Below are 20,647 nucleotides of genomic sequence, written 5' to 3' on the forward strand. Positions count from 1 at the left end.
TGCTTGGGTTGTTAGAAGCTTATACAGCTAAGCATTTCAAATTTAATGCATATTCAAAACAACATTCTGCCATCAAAGAAGGAAATAAAAACTGTGAAGCTTGAAATTCAATTACAATTTCCAAGGGAACTGTGTACGCACACTTACAATGTCATACTCTTGCCTGCAAAAGGGATCTGCTCACTTAGAACTAAAGAAATGGTAGCAAGAAATAAATCGGATGGCTGCTTTCCTAAAATTTGTATTTTCTTTTCTGTGAAACGGATCTTGTAAACATGAAGATAAAAAGAAGATGTCTGCAAAGAAGGCAGGAAAAATCGCCAGAAACAAATGAAGCATTACGTTATGAAAAAGGAACCAAAGTGGACAATAGGGACATAAATTTAAAGTGAGACTTTTTAGCCAACCCTTTTTGAAAGCTAAATGAAAGATCACAGCTATTTACATTTTAATACCATTCCAATAGCAGCAATCAACCAACCTTGCAATCATACCAGTCTACTTTCAATGTCATATATCAAATGTTTTACTCCAGCAGCCGCTGAAAAACTCAAAATTCTCCTCATTTTAAGCAACGGTCCACATGGATACTGTTGATGCAGCTAATGCAGATCTGTAAAAAGTCATAATAAAAATTTCTTTGTACTGCCAATCAGAGAGTCATAGAGAATACAATTTATCTGCAATTCTTCAAATATCAATCCCAATTATAGGGCAACATCCCTATATTTTGCATGGTAACACTCAGTTATAGATAGCCTTAAGTTCTATTATAAGATCACCATAAATTGGATGACATTTTCACTTAGACATTTTCTCAAACAACTCAAATGCACTACACAAAATCACTGGATTCTAAGGCCACAACTAATGGACCACTCTAAGGCCACAACTAAGGTAATTCACAAGCTATCAAAAGCTATACCACATCATTCAATACTAAATACATCACTCAAGCAAAGCAGTAGGAGAGAGAGGGGGGAGAGGAAACAGGGGAGGAACCAATAACAACAACAATAAGAGTAGAAAAAACACAATAGACTGATGCGAAAGCAAGTAGAAAGGGAATTACCTGAAGTAATAGATAGAGAAAATCAAGGAAACAAGCTAGAGGAACCAGTTGAAACGGGTCTGCATAAGTAAAAGGAGGTGAAAATTAAAAAAGACGTGCAAAAGAAACCATATGAAAGACTGAGAAGCAGTTGTACAAAGGAAGAAGCAGCAATAAGCAATTTTTTGGTAAAAGAAAGGCAAGAAAATAGTGCAACAGAAGCATTCAAAAGGCAATTCGGGGGAAATTATCAGAAAAAGCAAAAGGGAAATAGGCACCGGTTCAGTAAAAAATCAAAGGGGAGAGGGGGCAGGGTAGACAAAACCTGTGGTGGAGTACATCTAAACAAAAGGATTTATTTGGTCCGAGGTGTAATGGACAACAGTCGCGCGGAAAAGAAGATGCAAACCGCAAACCGGCTGCCAGACGGTGGGTCAGACGAGGAAAGGGGAGGGAAACGGGAAAAGGAGGTAAAAGCAGCTGAATAAAAGAGTAGGAGAGGTTACCTGGCACAGCGGAATGGGCAACCAGAGGGAGCAGCAGCGACAACAAAAGAGGAACGAAAGAGCAAATGGTCGATTGTGGGGAGTGGTAAGAGGAAGAAACAATGCGGTTCATGATGACAGCGACCTAATCAGTCAGCAGGCAAGAAGGGACAGCAGATGGAGAAGACGTGTAAGGGGGTGGGAAAGGAATAGTAATTTCTGGAGGAAGAAAGGGAAAAAAGGAGAGAAGGAGGATGGAGCCGGTAGAGAGGAGCCTGAGGATCGAGGAGAGAGGGTACTGACGGCCTCAACCTAACGCATGCAGAAAAGTACAGTGCAGACAAACAGGACAAAGGAAAGATGGGTCTTTGAAGGGGGAATAGGTCATAATTTGTTGCTAAATTTATAATTATTTTTCCTTAGATTTTAGTCAAATATTATTTTAATTGATTGATTCTACTTATATTTAGTATTTGGTACTAATTGTAGGAAGGTGGAGCAAAAAGAGATTAAAAGATGTGATTTTTCAAGAGTTTTCTAATTCAAAATGGAGTCTACGTGGACTATTGACGGAAGATTAGGAGGGAAGTATTATACTCCTAATAGGTCTGCTTGGCTTGGCATGTATTTCGTTTGGCTTTGATATGCTTTGTAAGCAATAGGAGACAAAAAAGGCCACAATTGTTGACCTTGGGAAATGGCTTTTTCATCTTTGGTTGACCGAAGATAGGAAACAAAAGAAACATCTCTCGTAAGCTTTGGAGGAGACTTGTTTTGGGAGTCTTAGTAGTTTCCTTCTCCTATTAGGTATCTATCATGTGGGCCGCAAAGGCCATAGCAGGGAACATTTAATTATCCCTTTGGCTGGGTAGTTCAGGGGAGTTCTAATTCCGTCGGGTTCTCTTCCTTCGAATGGGGAGAAGAATGCCGTCGGCTATTATTTTTATTCTTGCACGGCTGGTTCTCCATTAATGGAGAACTAGCTTCTCAATTCTAGTCAAGGGGACAACTGAAGACTTGGTTCAACAATTACTGTGAGATCAAAATTGTTTTAATCGCTTTCTCATTTATTGGTATTTATATGATTCCTGTTTTTAATTGTTATAGCTCTTGTGTATGATTGATTAGCGCACAATAATTAATTATTCATATAGGCTATTTTGCTAAATAGGGGTAATTGAATCCGTAATTGTTCGTTATCTCTATCCCAGTAGCAACTGGCATAATTGGATTTATGTCAGGGAAACATACGATCTAACTTAAACAAACCCTCGTAGCGTGTTTGTTAGTTAGGATTGGGTCTTTCTAATTCTTAATGCAAGTTAGAAATTAAATCCTACGGTCGTACCTAGGGTTGTTTTTGGGTTAGAGAAATAGTTAACGGTCGTACCTTAACTATCGAGAAAGTAAGGAAAGGTTGGTTGTTTATCGCGTGTATGGTAACTATAACCAATCTATTAATAAATGTGGAATTATCTGTGAATCAATGATCAGTGCATGAACCATTTCTGAAGTGTACCCTTGGCTAGAGTTTCTCTTAATTATTTCTCTTAATCAATTATTTTCTGCAATTAATTTATTTAGTTAGCATTTAATCCAAAAACCCCCCATACTTTGGACTCTAGAAGAAACGAATTATCCCCAGTCCTTGTGGATTCGACCCTACTCACTGCTATATACAAAATCTGTATTTTTCTCGAGTAGGTATTTATTATTGTACAGGTTCGGCACCTGTCAGGGGAAGACGTGCAAGGGCAGAAAGTAAATAGTAAGGTGCAAGTGGGAGCAGCCTCAGGTTGCGGAGGAAACACAGCAACAGAGAGGAGCAGGAAAATGAGTGCAGAAGGAGCTAAAACTTGGAGTGGAAAGAAGAGTGCAGAAGGAGAGAAAACTTTGAGTGGCTGGAGTCGGTACAGGGGAGACTGGCGAACTGGCAGAGAGGTGGGTGATGAGCTCAACCAACCGCCTGCAGAGCAGGGTAGAACAGTGCCAACGAAAGAGACAGAAGTAGGGCCACGGCCGAAGGAAGCATCAGGTGCAACGAGAACAGTTGGCAACCAATGCATTCGGTCCACGTCACCATCGAACGAATCCCGCCTCGCCACGCGGAGGACGACCACGTCCAACGTGGATACCGGGCGTTCGCCCTTAGTCTATATGTTTAATAAGGTGTCCTTTAGATGCCATGTCTTCTCTTCTTCCATTGCCCTTCCTTCTATGTCATTATTCACGACTTATTTCATTACTTGTCTATTATCTTATAGATGTCACGTTGTCCTCTCTCCCTCTACTTTCCCACAATGCCTATCATTTCACAATGCCTATCATTTCAAAACCAACTACAAAAAGATACTCAAAATTTTTCAAAACATCCAACAAATACTACACACAAAGATCTACATCTATATAAATTTGAGAAGGGATTTTTAGCAACAAGCCTTCACAATCCTTCCCACTCTCAACTCTATTTTTATAGCATTTTACATTTAATTTATTTTGTAAAAAACATCATGGGCACATTACACCCCCACGTTTTCCTCAAACAAGAAGTTAACTTCAACTAAACACTCCCACGTTCCCTCAAACAAGAAGTTTATTCCAACTAACTCTCCTCACATATCTTCCCACTACAATTAAACCTCTTCCAATCCAATTCCATGATAAGATTGAGCAAGATCTCTTTCCACTTGCTGTTGGTATCCTTATTAGCCCACACGTGTCAGATGATCGTCATGCCACTACTAATTCCCATAAAGGTAATTCAATTTATTTTCACTTTATTTTATTTTATTTTTATAGTTTATCAATAAATATAGCACATTGTGCAGGACCGTCACTTTATACTATTCGAGCAAGCAAATTGTATGTCAATTACTATTTGGATTTTGCTCAATACCTACACAGTTGGTAAGTTTTACAAATACCAAAATATTAAATTATTAATAATATTTCATGCTCTTGCGAATATATATTTGAAAAATTTGCAGGTTTGAGAATGATAAATGTGTTCAGAAATTAGTGACGTGGTTGCGGTCATGCAGTTTTATAATGTCCCAAGCATTATTGATATCAAATGCTAGGAGAATATGGATATCCGAATATGCAGTTATACCTACGGTACAATTCCTCTCAATTAATTAAGTAATGAAGAAGTGTCTACATATAGTTTCGAATTAATAATTGTAATCTATACATTCTTTGGATTGTTTGAGATTAAATATTTTCAGATACTTGCTTACATTCAAAGTATCAACATAGACAATATGATCCATGAGTTATGCAAAAATTGTGGACAACCATGTCAATCTCATTTTGCAAAAATGGTGTGTATCCATTGTAATGACGTAATCGACACTATTGTCAGGTAATTATTTTCATATATTTTGAATTTTAATATAATTTTTTACATCATACATCACAATTTCTTCTTAACAGATACAATGTTAACATAGAAGTTAGAGATTTCAGTGGTAACTTATACCTCGCTCTTCAAGATAGGCATGCACGATTCATGTTTCGTTGTGATGTTTTTTATCTTAGAGATTTAAAAACAAAGGTATACATTATTTATATGTATATATTTTTATACAATATTATTTACAAACTGTCTAAAACAAAAGATAATTTTGAATTATGTATGCTTTTAATTGTCAGGAAAATGGAGGTGCATTGTTTGACTAACACATTAATTCATGCAAAAATCGTGCATTCTTATTTATGGTACGAACTCCACAAAAATCAACAGAATTAATTAAACCCCAATACTGACGTTCGTACTTAGAGTTGATTGGTGTGAAGAATGTTCACGTCTTCGTAGAAGATTATCAAATCGAAGGCAAAATGTTTGTAAGTATTTCATTTATTTATCAAATTACATATTCAATTATATTTAATTGGACCCTTATGTCGCTCAATTTATGATATAGATTTCTATTTTTTTTCAGGATCCAACCTTCATCAAAGTGATAGTTTATAAATAATGGAGATGTTTTTATCATATATTGAATTATTGTTACAAAGTTTCATTTTTTTAAATATACTTTCATGTGCCCGTGATTATAACATTTTACTATTTTTAAATTCCTCTATAGATTGTAATTTTTTTTCAAAAATGTAATCTACTGTGTGTAGTACGGGTATTTATACTAGTTTTAAAAGAACTTGTCTATTGTAAAAGTTTTCTAAGAACATCCTACAAATAGCCAATCAAAATGGAACCAAGCTTTGTGCAATATTTTGAATTGTCATTTTTATACTAATTTTTCTAATATCAATGTCTTTAATTAGAATTTCAAACTTTAAGTAGTTAATCCTTCCGATAACCCGCACCCACTACCTTCCTACTACCTTCTTCCCTATTCGCACTCTCTGCCTTGCAACAATCCCATTCCCCACTATTTTTCTTATTCCTACATCCATTGAAAGCAAATCGTTCTTCCTCTAGATGCTACGCCTATAGAGCCAAAGTTTGTGTATTATTATCTTCAAATTATCCTGCCTAAACTAATGTTCGTAGTATCAATTAAATAAAAACTTTAAGTAGTTACAAAATTTTATTTTCCATTTTCTTTAGTCACAACTATACATGATTTTAGTTTTGATTGCTTAACATAAGAACAGAAAAATATTATGTTTACTTTCTTTGCTTGAACACAATGTAACTGATCTAATAGTATGAGTAAGCCTAGTTCTATATAATTTAGGTCCAATTTTAGATCTAGGTCCGGATTTAGATTTAGACCCTTTTTTTTTGTGCATGATGGCTCTAAAATTTGAAGCATCCAATAAGTATATTTTATTTTTTATTGTGGGTATGTTTTTGTAAAATTTAGTTAGGAAAACAATACAAAGAGGTTGAAAATTTTGTTGTTTTGTTTTTGTATTTGTTAATAATTTGTTAAATTTTTCGAATTGTATGATTTGGAAAATTGTTATTTCTATGAAACTAAGAAATTAGATTATTAGTTTATGTTGGTCAAAGATTTTTTTGTCAATATTTTATATTGATTGTTGTGGATATAATTATTTTAGTTTCAATGTGTATAGTTATTTTTAGGGTAAATTACACTTTATCTCCCTATGATTTAATGTTTTTGTACATAACCTCCCTATGATTTCAAAAATTATACATAACCACCTCATGATTTGGATTGAAATGTCAAAATAATGAAATTTGCAATTCATAACACTTGAAAGTCCCTTGTGAGATCCGTAAATAAGGATAAGACACTGTCAGCTTTTATTATCATACAAACCGTAAGGACACAAGGTGCCTTTCTTATTGTTCTTCCTATTTACCTTTTAGTTGCAGCTGGAAAGTCCCTTGTGAGAAATGGAGGCATCAGACAGGATGGGACTGCTACTCAATTGTTTTCATACTATGTCAAAGAATGCTTAATATACTCTACTCCCACAATTCCTAACTTCGTGTCCCACTAAACTTTTTCAAGAAATGGAGGACTTTCCTAGCAATTATATTTTTTGCCAACATTTTCAGTTAAACACAAGTCGCAAGAGGTGAAAGCTAGCCGCATCTGTGATCACATGATTCTCACGTGCTGATTAACCGGGATTTGTCAATCATTTTAGACTTAGGAGCCACTGTTTCCTCCGGCATTAACGGCTAACATGAATTTGACCCGTGCCCCTAAATTATAAGATGGAAGACGAACAATTGGATTAGACAAAACCCCTTTTCTTTCTCCTTTTTTTTTTCCATTATATGTTTTATGTTATTATCATTTTCAGGAAGCATAATTGGACCAAAGGCCTTAAAAGAAAGGAAGGTTTGCTTGTGTGTTAGTTCTTATCATCTTTTTTTTTTTTTTCAATTGAATCCTCCTAAAAATTTGACCACTTGAACAAAACAACAAAAGTCAACAATAACTTGTCAAGTTATTGAGTAAGAGAAGGCTTTGAAAATGGCACCAGTTGGACTTGTATTTGATTGAATGAAAGATTCGAACTTGAAACTTGGTGTTATGGGAAAGATGAAAAAGGCTAGCAAATTTTAGTCTTTTATGAGGGAAAAATCCCAAAGAATAAAGGCGTTGTTTGAAGTTCTAGATTTTAGTATGGTAAGATTACATCGTTGACGGGACATTCTTACTAAAAATGCCTTCTGGTAAATGGCTATTCCTATAGCTCACTTGGGACTTGGGAGCAGAAAAGGATAGAAAAGATAAGATTCGTAAAATAAAATGATTTAGGATGATTGGGAGCCCCAAAAAAAATCCCTCTACAAACTTTGAAATTTGGAAGAAACATTATATAACGCTCTAATGTAATGTTTGATAAGCTTCTGGGCCTTGCTGCAAGAAACTTCATTGAGAGAGTGAAGGAAATACTTTGTTCCCCGACACCCCAACTACCTTTGGCTGGTAAATCTATCAATTGTGTTCTATTGAAACTCATATTTGTTTCCCTCAAAAAAATTTGAAAAAAAAAAAAGAAACTCATACTTGACTTTCAAGCCCTCCTAGCCACTTTTACTTGTACGTCTTAGGTTCACTTGAAATATGATCATCAAAAAAAAATGAAAAAAGGTTTAAAAAATACTTTTGTTGTTTCATTGAATCAATATAGAAATAAAATACTATCTAATTAGAATTGATTTCTATAATAAAACACGTATTCTTATAGCTCTTGAACTTTTAAGGGGCACTTGAACTTTTAAGCACCAGAAGTAAGAAACTGACAGCACAAAAAGCTAGGATTTCAAAATACTAATTTGTCAATATACAGTACATCTAATTAGTGTCCTTATTAACCATGCTCCCATACATTGTCTAACAACCATTCTATCTTAAAAACAGCTAATCAACCCAACAAGTTGTTAATTGTGCGGGTCTTGATGACAATGGATCGGATTAGTTTAAATTGGAATTCGTAAGTTATTTAGAATTTCTTTAAAAAAAATAAAACAGAGGAAGCAAATCATAATGATGGAAAACAAAAGAAATTCAGCATCTAGCGAAAATAGAACATCAATTTTTAGCATTTTTCTCTAGTGTTCTCTCGCTTACAAATGAACTTGTTAATTTTTCCAAGATATTATGCGAATAGAAATTAGCAATACCACAACTTTATTCATAATGGCGACGTCTAAAAGTCAGTTTGACGCTTGAAAACATTCAAGCCAGTTCCCCATATAAATATGCACGAAACATAGAACTTTTTTAAAAAAAATTTCGTAGCACATTTCAGGCCAAAGAAAGAAGGTTCTTGCTAGTGAAATCTTTACATTGAGGAGTTCCATTCGATGAAATGGTTCTGCTCTCTCCATTCTCACAAAGCAGAGAAGAATTTATTCCATTTTTCTGTTAGTTTTTGACTAATTAAGAAGTTCTAATTTTGATTATGCCGCTGGGCTAGTCTAATTTGATGCTATAATTTTATTTATCATCAGTTCTTCATAGTCTTGTGATTCTCAGAGGCTACGATTCACTAGAATACCAAATTACCTCTCAAGACATTGCCCTTTAAAGATTTCAAGGTACATAAATTTACAGAAACTTTCAATGCCGACATTTTCTTTTTCAATTGATTTCACACTTGAAAATATTGTGATTCCTTCAAAATTACTTTCGTGCATCTGAGCATTCTTTGGTCTGTTCTTATTAGATGACACATATGCTTCGGATATGGTGATACATATCACTACGAAGGCTATAGCTGAAATAATACGTTTGCTTGCCAAGTTTAAAGAGAAGGTGGAAGACATGGCAACAGAAAATGGCTGCAGAGTCATCGATGAATACGGGGACAAGTTACTTTAAATTAGGATCTGATATACAATTGCTGGCTAGGAATCTGAAGGCATTGAGCAGCAGAGCATCTGACATAAAGGAGACAGTCCAGTCGAGAGAGTTGAACTATCAGGAGGAAAGAAGAGGAAAACAGAGGTTGGATCGAGGAAGTAGAAAAATTGGAGAATGAATCCATTGCGTTGCAGGGAAGAGCACAACAGGAAAGGTTTTGGAAACGTTTGTTGGTTAGAGGCCATGTGAGAAAGATGCAAGATCATGCGGCTGCACTGACTGACCAAAGTTGAAATTTGTTGGTGAGATATTTGGCCTAATAGATACCCAAGCATTTCTCAAAAATTCCCATCAATTAATAGATATAAATGAGATTAGTCCCATTTCAACAATAATATCAAAATTATAATACTCATCCCACCTAAAGTCCCTTTAGGCATGACTTGGGACAAATCGTTATCTCTAATTGGAGGTCATGTGAGAAAGATGCAAGATCAGGTGACAGCACTGACCGATCAAATTCGAAATTATTAATGTTTCCCGAAACCTGCACCATGTGGTTTCCTAAATTCCTTTTTATTATTATTATTATTATTAATGATAATTACAGGTAGCCCAACAGGTAACTCAACAATATTGCGACCATTAAGCCTCATATAGTAAAACGAGGACTAATATCTAATTAGATGAGACTCAAATGTCATGTATGGTCTCTAATTCATGAGGCTTTACTTGTCATCTTTCTAAATTTCCAATACAAGCATACTCATATTTTTGGCTATGTAGCATTTCAAAATCTTTACTCAAAATGACCACTAACTCTGGGATTTTGAAGGAGTTATTTTTCATTTCTTCTGTGGGATATCTAAACATTTGAAATATTAAAAATATTAATGTGGTGTCAGTGATTAATTGTCACAAGATGTTAAAATTGGTGGTTTATAAATTTAGGATTGTGGCTGGTTAAAAAGTTTCATTGCTTACGTTGAAGTTACAAATCTTGAACTTTGGTACAAAGCAACATAGTTGAAGATTATGTCACAGTGATCGTATGCACAACTAAGGGCCCATTTGACAAAATTGAAATTTGAAATCTGAATTTCGAATTATAAAAATTAAGCGCTAATAGCTTTATGCTCAAATGATCAAATAAGTTTTCTAAAAATTTTTTTAAGTCTCATCCATGCTAGCACACCAGATTGAGAAATCCAATTCTGTGTAATTTGAATAGAGTTAAAGTGCAATTGGACAAATGCAGCAACACATCTTGTGACAGGTGCCGAACCTGTGCAATAATAATTACTAAAAAGTCCTAATTACCATCACAATTAATTATAGAACAAATCCAAGTATTGGAGCAGGGACCCTAGGTGTACAATGGGTTACTTGATTCACTCTGTTCCCGAAGAGTTTGCTTGATCCGATATACCAGATTTGTCTATAAAAATATTAATTTCGCGTACAATGGCAAGTAAGGTCGATTCCACAGGGAGCGGGTAGGAAATTATTTTTTTCCAAATTAGTAGAACGAAATTGGGGGATTTTCAATGGGAGGCAAATAAAAATGAAATAAAACAAACAAAATTCAAAACTAACTCACAAAGCACAATTCACTAAAAATAGCAATTAATAAAAGCTCTACCCAAAAGATCAACTGCTCAGGCACGGTCCAATTAAATGATCATCGATGCAAAAATATTTCATTCATTCGTCACTAGATTGGTTATAGTTATCAACAAGCTCTGACAACCAGTTCTTCCTTACTTTTTCGACAGTCAAGGTACGACCATTGACTGCTTCTCTAACCAGATAACAACCCTAGGTACGACCGTAGGAATTTAATTATCCAATTGTATTAAAGCTAGAAGAACCCAACCCTAACCAATAAACACGCTAAGAGGGTTTATTTAAATCAGATCTTACGTTTCCCCAACATAAAACCAATTATGGTGGTTGCCACTAGTTGTCAACTAAATGAACAATTACAGATTCAATTTAATTAACGTGGCAGTAGGCTATTATATTAAATCAAATACCCGGTCGTCTATATTCAATTAATAAAATACCCATGAGCAATTAATCCAGGAAACACACGAATAGTAACAAGTTGGAAGAAATAATGAAGATTCGATTAGATCTCACAGATATTATGGACCGCGCCTTCGCGTCGACCTTTGGGTAGAGGAGAAAACTAGCCGCTCCTCATCGTATCAATCTCGTGTGATTTAATTGAAACCATTCAATTAATTGCCGAAAACTTGGGAAAGATGAAACAATGAGAAAAATGAACAAAAGTGCTTGACTATCTCTTGGTCTCTGTGTTCGTATTGAAGTAAGAAACTGACGGTAAAGCAATAGAGAAAAGTCGGCTGCCCAAAAGACAAGAGCCAAGCCGCCAATCATAAACTATCTAATAGGAAGAGAAAAAACTAAAACTATGAAGCCCGCGTGATTTTTCTTCTTAATTGCTGCCGACGAGCCAAAAAGGAAAAGAAAAGCGTCTGACACCAACAGGGCAAAAGAGAACTAAAGCTAATGCATTGATAAATCTCTGAATCTAGCTTTTCTTTTCTATTTGTAGTACCCCTTTGCGCCGCCAGTAGGAATCCCCCAAAAGGAACAAGCTTTGTCCAAGGGTTCTAATCCCATGCATCTGGTCCACGTAGACCGGGTGCCTTAATTGGTCTCTGCTATTGGTCCCGCGGATCCGGCTTTCGGGAGCATCTACCTTTTCTGGCGTGGCCACGCCCTGAGATGAAGGGTCTTCTGGAAATTTGCCTCAAGAGATTACTTTTAACGCCAATTATCTATAATTCATACAAATATGAAATATGAGTTAAACCTTAATACTTAGCACAGTAAGTAACCAAAATTAAGACAAAATAACAGTGCAAAATATGCCAAATAACTGTTCTATCAAATCCCCCTATACCTAGACAATGCTTGCCCTCAAGCATTTCGGAGCTCAGAAGTACAACCAAGAGAGCAGGGGTCATGTAGTAGTCTATACTACAAGCAATTCAGTTCCCTAACAATATCACCAAAATTAGAACACACCGGACATGTTCTAATTCAAAGAAAATATATATGAATACTAGGAACGCTCAAATCAACATCACGGAATGCCATTACCATAGGCTTGCACATTTATCACATCTCCACCACTCAAAAGTGAACTAAATACATAAATCAAAGGGATTTTGATGGGGTTGTAATGGGGTCCAGGTGAAAGGCGGGATAAGAAGGTACAGATAGGGGATAAAGTGTCAAGAGAATGTCCGAAACCCACCATATAACCACAGTGCTTTACCGGAGAAGTTTCACAAACAAAGCAGTTTTCATTTGCTGTACACACTGTGCAAGTGCCATTTTTTTTTTTTTTTTGCAAAAAAGAATATCTTGCAGGCGTGGGCACGCCCTGCAAGCCAAAGTCGCCTGATCACTTCATTCACTTTGTTGTTTTTTTTTTAGGGAGAATGTCTTACAAGGCGTGGGCACGCCCTGTAAGACAGAGTCTTCTGATCAATGGCTTTTTGTCGATTTCTCCCCCTTTCACAAGGGTACCATCATACAGATCCTACTCTAACAACCCTTGCACCCCCAGATTTGTTTGCTTTGCACAAATGATGGAATTCAGACATCTCTTGACAACACAGGGGTAAACAAGAAAGTCTAAAGAGGTCTCGAGTTAACAAACACGGCTAACAACCAAAAGCGAAGGATAAAAGCTCAAATTAGTTCACTATTGGGAGACAAGGTGAATGCATGATTTTCTTTTGAAAGCTAAAGAAGGTCAAATCCTAAATGCCCTTATCATTTCAAATGCATCCAGTTCAACAGAATGTGGTCTTGACATGTATAAAATAGCAAGTTCTAGAATGCCAATACCATGTGCGATACCCACTCAATCAAACAAAAATAGAGCAAACAAGAATAATAAGCTCAAGCAAGGCTCAAAAGCTCCCAAAAGTTTCAAGAATGGGTCAAGTCCAGTGTATTCAACACTCAACAACACTGCCAAGGGAAAACCAAATGCATAGCTAGTGTATTTACCTACATACCCACGCTCCTTGATTGTGTCATTCATCACAGCAACATGCCCCAGCATTAACAAGCATAGAAATAAACAAAAAGCTGACTTAACTAATAAACAAAAAGCTGACTAACTACAATGTTTTCATTTTTGTTTCATTTCTCCCATTTTTTTCTCTTTTTTTTTTTAGTAACAAAGCAACAAGAAATAATGGAAGCCACTCCCCCACACCTAAGACCTACATTGTCCTCAATATAGAAAAGACAAAGAAAGTATTAGGAGAAAAGAAGAGAAACTTCCCTGACCACCGGGGAGGGAAAGCGAGACACTAAGGCGGAGGGGGGTGAGGCGGGGTGAATCCAATGTGAGCGAAGAAGGCCGCCTGATTCTCTGCCTGAATACGGGCGAAGACTTGTAGCGCCTCAAGACGGCCATCTAATCTCGACACCTGGGTGTTGAGCTCATCAAAAGAATCTTGGAGGTCCTGGTAGCGGGGGTCCCAAGCAGGAGGAGTATGAGAGCAGGACGGACCCACCTGATCCGGATGGGGTGGAGAGTCAGTGGAGGGTGCAGTCGGAGGAACCCGGGGTCGTGGCCCGCCCTCACCTGGGGGCGTAAACTGATAGACATCTCCTACTTTGAAAATGACCCCCATCCGCTCCAAACTATGCAAATCCAGTGGCTCAATTTTCCGAGCTAGAGCGAAGTTGTGCTCTTTGTCGAGGTCTAGCAATCCCAGTCGAATGGCCAAGTGGGTAATGAGTGAGCCCAGAATGATCGGTTTATTGCGCTTTTGAATGACTGATTGCATTTGAGTGGCTACCCAACATCCAAAATTAACCTTAACGTTGTTGCGCATGCACCAAAGGAAATAAAATTCCGCTTTGGTAAGAGTGCCAGAGGAATCCTTCCGCCATGAGAAATTGTGAGCCAAGAACCTGTGGATGACCTTCAAGACCGGATCCTTCAGTTGAGAGGCCTTGGACTGACTCGGATTGTAAAGTTGTCGATCCGTGGACCACTCCCTCCAAATGTCAATATACTCAGTAGAAAACGGTCTGGTGTAGTCACAAGCACTATTAATATATGCTCCGGATGCAATGGTATCCTCACTGACAAATCCCAAAGTCAGATTAAACTCATTAATGGACATACTGTACTGGGTGCCTTTTAATCTGAACTGAATAATCTCCGGCTCATCCAACGTGATGTATTCATTTCTGATGAACTCGAAAGAGGAGTAGAATTCACAACACAGCTCCTTAAACGTGGGGTAGTTAATGATTAGATACTTTTGCCAGCCTATTGCCGAGAACAACTGTTCAACCTCTCGTGCAATTCGCAAATGGTCCAGGGTTGGGGCATGGAAGCACTTACAAGGAGCAAAAGGACGATGCACCAAGCTATTAAACCGGTCCTGTTGGGCCCTTGTAAGGTTAGTGACCGGCTCCCCCCACTCCCCAGAAGACATGGTGCTCTTATTCAGGCCCAAACGAGACCGAATGGGGGGTTGAACCGGGGCTCGTCTCTTACGAGGTTGGGACCCAAACGGCCCAGCAGTTGTTGACTGTTTCGACGGCATTCGATGACCACAGGAAGAGTGTAAACAGGCACAGAGGCAATCAATCAACCAACCAAAAGCAGATATGGGACCACAATTACCAAGTAATATTCAATCGTCAGTCGTCCACTAGCAAAGAGGGAACACAATTACCCCAACAACCGACGACGAGTCAAAAAATACAAGAATTCCCCACTGGCGTCACGTGACAGACAACAATAAAGAAAACAGCACCAACACCTCAAAATTGGTAATAGCAGTCAATAAGAGTCAACACTTGGCGAGTTACTGATCACGTGTACTAAATATTAGGTCACCAGAGCCCACAGATGTCCCAAAATAGATAATGAATGAGAGGCAGATATGAGGGCTCTCACTTTCAGACAACAATCAAATGGTCCCCTGATAAAACCAACAATTATGGCAACCCAACAAGAAACGAGAATTGTAGCAATAAAACTCCCAGATTTTAGTCACCAGTGCAAAAAGAGAGGAAAATAGGGGTACCACTTTTTTGCTCTGGTCCTTCCTGGAAAGGAAACGGCGGAGAAAGAGAGCTGGTGGGCTGGTCGGGCATGCGGACAGTAGGAGGAAATCGCACGTTGGGCGAGCTAGGGACACGCGAGGGAGCAGGCCTGCTGTGCGCACGGCGTGCACTAGGTCGTTGGAGAGGGTAGGTGCTGGATTGCGCGCGCAGGGGTTGCGCGCTGGAGGTCGCGCGCTAAGGTTGCACACTGCTGGGGAAGGTAGGGTGGTGGAAAGGTGCGCGCGATGGAGAGGCGCGCGGGCAGATCTGGTCGATGGCGGACAGCGATGGGTGTGGAGCTGTGAAGCAGGCAGAAGCGCGCTGCTGGGCGGTCGCGCGCGAGGAGAGCAGGGGTTGCGCTGCGCAAGTAGCTAGATCTGGGAGTCACGCGTGCAGGCCCGCTGGGGGCGCGCAAGTGGGTCGCGCCCAGGCTCGCTTGGGGCGCGAGGAGCAGGCCTGCGCGCTGCTGGTCGGAGAGGTGTAGGTGCGCGGGGGCTGCTGGTCGCGCACTGGTGGAGGCGAGCTGCTCGGTCGCGCGCTCGGCAGTGGAACTGTGGATCTGGTGGAGGCAGACGGCGGCGCTGGCGACGGCGCACGGTGGCGGGCAGCTACGGCGGCGGAGAATGTGGAGCGGCAGCGGACGATGGAGCGAAGAGGAAAAATGAGGTGCAGACCAAAGGATTTGGGAAGAAACTAGGCAAGACCAGGAGGAGGAAAAGTGGGAAAGGTGAAGTCCTGGTCAAAAGTTTTTTATTTATTTATTTTTTTACTTTCGTTATCAGAAGGGTTGGAATGCGTGGGCACGCCTTGGAGGTCATAGTCTTCTGACCACGGCATCTAAATGATGTCCAAACAAATTTCCGTCAAGGCGTGGGCACGCCTTGGAACTGCTAGTCTCCAATTTGCTCAGGGCACCTGGCGTACCCCTTCCAAGGCGTGGGCACGCCTTGAAACCCCTATTCTTCTGTCCATCGCCACAAAAACAATCAAAGCATTAAAATAAAACTGAAAAATCGCAGAATAATGAAGAATGATCACAACTAATACTGTAATCCTTGGGTTGCCTCACAAACAGCGCTTTTCTTTAACGTCTTTGGCTAGACACGGTCTTCAATTGTTTAGACCCCACCACTTGGATCATCAAGGAATATAACCTCTATTTGCTCACTATTAAACCCTTCATAATAGGGTTTTAAACGATGACCATTGACCATGAACTTCTTCTCTGTTTTCAAACTTTGGATTTCCACTGCACCATAATGAAAAATATTAGAAATAACAAATGGACCAATCCAACGTGAACGCAACTTACCTGGAAAGAGCTTGAGTCTCGAGTGATAGAGTAGAACTTTCTGCCCAACGACAAATGACTTTCTCGAAACTTGTTGATCATGAAAAAATTTTGCTCTTCTCCTTATATATTGCGGCGTTCTCATAGGCTTCATTCCTTAGTTCCTCCAACTCCTGTAATTGGAGATTTCTATGTCCTCCGGCCTCCATAAGGTCCATGTTACACCGCTTGAGCGCCCAGAATGCTCTGTGTTCAAATTTCACCGGGAGGTGGCAAGTGATAGGTTGTAATTTTACTATTTATTTTATTATAAATTTCCCCTATTACTTGACCTGATGTGGATTAATTAGTAGAATCTACTCACTTTTCGTAATTTGTACTTATTTTAGGGAGTAGAACGGAAATATGATAACAGGTGCCAATTTGACAGAAAAGGAGTCCAGATGATAGAGCCTGTCCCAGGGGAATTTTTGGAAAAGAAGATGTTACGTCCATTTTGGTAAATTTCGCGAGCAAAGGACGGCTGAAGGGTTTGGTTCTGCTGAAGTGCCGCCGAAATAAAAAGGAAAAGAATGGGGCAATAGAGGGCAGAGAGTTTTTAGCCGCAGTTGTTGACTTTTCCCAAGAGGATTTCTTCTTTGGCCTCTCTCACGCATGGCAGGGGAGCACTAGCTTAGCTTTAGATTGTTGACTTTTCCCTTAGAATGCTTTTTGCTTCCTGGTGACTCATAGCAGGCATTAGCAATTCTTAGCTTTTGACTTTTCATGTTAAACGCTTAGAGCTTTTCTTTCTTTCCTCGTATGTCATCCGTAGTGAGACAGAGGATCACTTCGTGTAACTTTGCTATCTCCTCCTGATTGGAACGGATTGAATTCTCAAAAATCAATGACAATGGCCGCAGCTTTATCTTCAATTTCCCGTGGAATTAGTTCATCAAATATGAACTAATTTCCTCCCTTCTAGTCAAGGAGCAACGAAGGCTCTGGTTCGCCTAAAAATTATGAGATCGATTTAATTTAATCTTTTCCTTTTATTTATTGGTATTCGCATATTTCTTGATTGTTATGCTTATGGTTATTTAATTAATTGGTTGTCTTGGATCCGGATAATTAATTGATTAGGTAATCTATTGTCAATTGGGGTATTAAATCCGTAATTGTTTAATTACCTCAAAATAGTGACAACTGGCACGATTAGATTCGTGTCAGGGGGATATGCGGGCTAATCTAAAATAACCCTGGTAGTGCGTTATTTGGTTAGAATAGGGCTCCTCTAATACGTAAGGCAATTGAAAAATTAAATCTTACGGGCGTACCTAGGATTATTTTCTAATTGGAGTAGTGATTAACGGGTGTACCCTAATCACCGACACAGTAAGGAGGGGTTGACTGCCATCGCTTGTTTGGTAGTTATAACCTATTTATGAGTGAATAATTGGAACTGCCTTTACATCGATGATCAATTAGGTGAACCATTGCTGAAGTTATTCCTTGGCTAGATCCTTAATTAATATTACCTTGATTTTAGTGAATTGCCATTTGACTTTTAGTTGCCTACTTTATTTTATTTTTTATTATTTTCTTGTTTTAATTGATTTAGGCCTTTAATTATTGTTGCTTTAAGTTCAATGGATTGTTATTTAATTTCTAGTTAGTTATTTATTTTTATTTTCTTATTTGAATTTATTTGATTGTCGTCGTTCCTACAAAATCACCCCCTGCGTTACTTTGGATTTCTTAAGAGACAAATATACCCAGTCACTGAGGATACGACCCTACTTGCCCTGTCTACAAATTCATAATTACTTGTGGAAAGATAACCATCCCATTCGGGTATATCGGATCAAGCAAACTCTTCGGGAGTAGGGTGAATCAAGTAACCCATTGCACACCTAGAGTCCCTACTCCAGTACTTGGAATTGGATTTTGGTCATTCTAGCCGGCAATTAGGTTTAATTTTATTATTGCACAGGCTTCGACAACCTGTCAATTTTTGGCGTCGTTGCCGGGGACTGGCGTTATTATTTGTTTCTTTTTAAATTCATTTTTTGTTCTAATTTTTTGGTATTTTTTTTCTAGTGTATGCCTCGGTCTTCTCGTACAGGTGATTTGATTTTTGACCCTGAAGTAGAGAAGACCGCGCGTAGAACGAGAAAGGAAACCAGACAGCTCAGAGAGTAGCAGTCCAGTGTTGCATCTCAGAGACCTAAGCCAGGAGTTGAACCAACAGATTCGTTTGGTGACACTTCAAGTGACTCTGACCAAGAGGAAAGAACCATGGCTAATGCACGAACATTAAGGGAGTTGGCTGCACCTGATTTAAATCAGCAGCCTTTATGCATTACCTTCCCCACCTTAAATGATAACACCCAATTTGAACTAAAATCTGGTCTAATTCATCTTTTACCCTCCTTTCATGGTTTACCAGGTGAAGAGTCGTATAAGCATTTGCAGGAGTTTGATGTCATGTGCAATAGTATGAAATCCCCGAGAATCACAGAAGAGCAAATAAAAATGAGGACATTTCCCTTTTCCTTGAAGGATTCTGCAAAGGACTGGCTGTACTACCTGCCACCAGGTAGCATCATCACGTGGGACCAATTGAAGAAAATTTTTTTAGATAAATATTTTCCTGCGTCCAGGGCTGCAAGTCTCAGGAAAAAAATTTGCGGGATCAAGTAGCACTCAGGGGAGTCACTCTAGGAGTATTGGGAGCGGTTCAAGAAGTTGTGCAGCAAATGCCCCCAGCACCAGATAAGTGAGCAGTTGCTCGTACAATATTTTTATGAGGAGCTCCTTTTTAGAGATAGGAGCATAATTGATGTTGCAAGTGGAGGGGCACTGGTGAACAAAACCCCTCGGGAAGCACGGGAGTTAATAGAGGGGATGACAGAGAATTCACAACAATTCGGCACAAGGGAGGATGCCCCAATACGTAAGGTGAATGAGTTAGAAACATCCTCTATCCAGCAGCAGCTAACTGAGTTGACCTCGTTTGTTAGGCAACTGGCTATGGAAAATGCATCTCAGGCCAAGGTATGCGGGGTTTGCACTGGTATGGGTCATTCTACAGATATGTGCCCAATGATTCAGGAGAAAAGTGCAGAGCAAGTGAACATGGCTGGTCACGCGCCCGCGCCAAGAAGGCCCTATGACCCCTATTCAAGTACCTACAATCCCGGCTGGAAGGACCACCCGAATTTCAGTTATGGAGGAAATAGGCAGCCCAACTTTGCACCAAACAGGCAGTCTAATTTCGTGCCAAATAAGCAACCAGGGTACCAGCAGCAGTACCAACCCCGACCACCTCCGCCCCCAAGTTCTGGTCCATCTTTGGAGGAGATGATGAAACAAATGATGGCAACCATTACGCAAAATCAGCAAAGGACGGACTCCGAAATGCAGGACATAAGAAATCAGATGAGTCAAATGGCCACAACAATCAACCGTTTGGAGTCCCAAAATCAAGGTAAATTGCCATCTCAACCTGAGTTGAACCCGAAGAATGTGAGCGCCATGACCTTGAGGAGTGGCAAGGAGGTTCAGGGGCCTGAGCCTGTGATCCCTAAAGATAAGGACGAGGAAAAGATCGAAAATGAGCTTGAGAGGGAGGACAGCAATGGTGCAGATCCAAAGGTACTTCCAGACCCAGTAATTACAATTAAAACTAACCCGCCTCTTTTTCCTAACAGGTTGGAAAATCGAAGAAGCAGGATAAGGAGAATGAGATTTTGGAGGTGTTTTGCAAGGGAGAGATAAATATCCCCCTCTTAGACGCAATCAAGCAAGTACCAAAATATGCCAAGTTCTTAAGGGACTTGTGTGTCAACCGAAGGTGGTTGAGGGGAGATGAAAGGATTATTATTGGGGAGAATGTGTCAGCGGTCCTGCAGAGAAAGCTTCCACCAAAGTGCGGGGACCCAGGTATGTTTACTATTCC

The 20,647-nt window shown here is 39.2% G+C and overlaps 1 long non-coding RNA gene across 1 annotated transcript; it reads left to right on the top strand.

Moving 5' to 3' along the window:
* The first annotated feature begins 527 nt into the window (after positions 1 to 527).
* Positions 528 to 4,221, top strand: LOC113750847. The gene is made up of 3 exons (XR_003464664.1): positions 528 to 615; positions 3,238 to 3,240; positions 4,212 to 4,221. It is a non-coding gene; the product is annotated as an uncharacterized LOC113750847 (long non-coding RNA).
* Positions 4,222 to 20,647: the final 16,426 nt, after the last annotated feature.

Source organism: Coffea eugenioides, chromosome 1, assembly GCF_003713205.1.
Source record: "Coffea eugenioides isolate CCC68of chromosome 1, Ceug_1.0, whole genome shotgun sequence".
In the NCBI taxonomy this organism is placed as follows: Eukaryota; Viridiplantae; Streptophyta; class Magnoliopsida; order Gentianales; family Rubiaceae; genus Coffea; species Coffea eugenioides.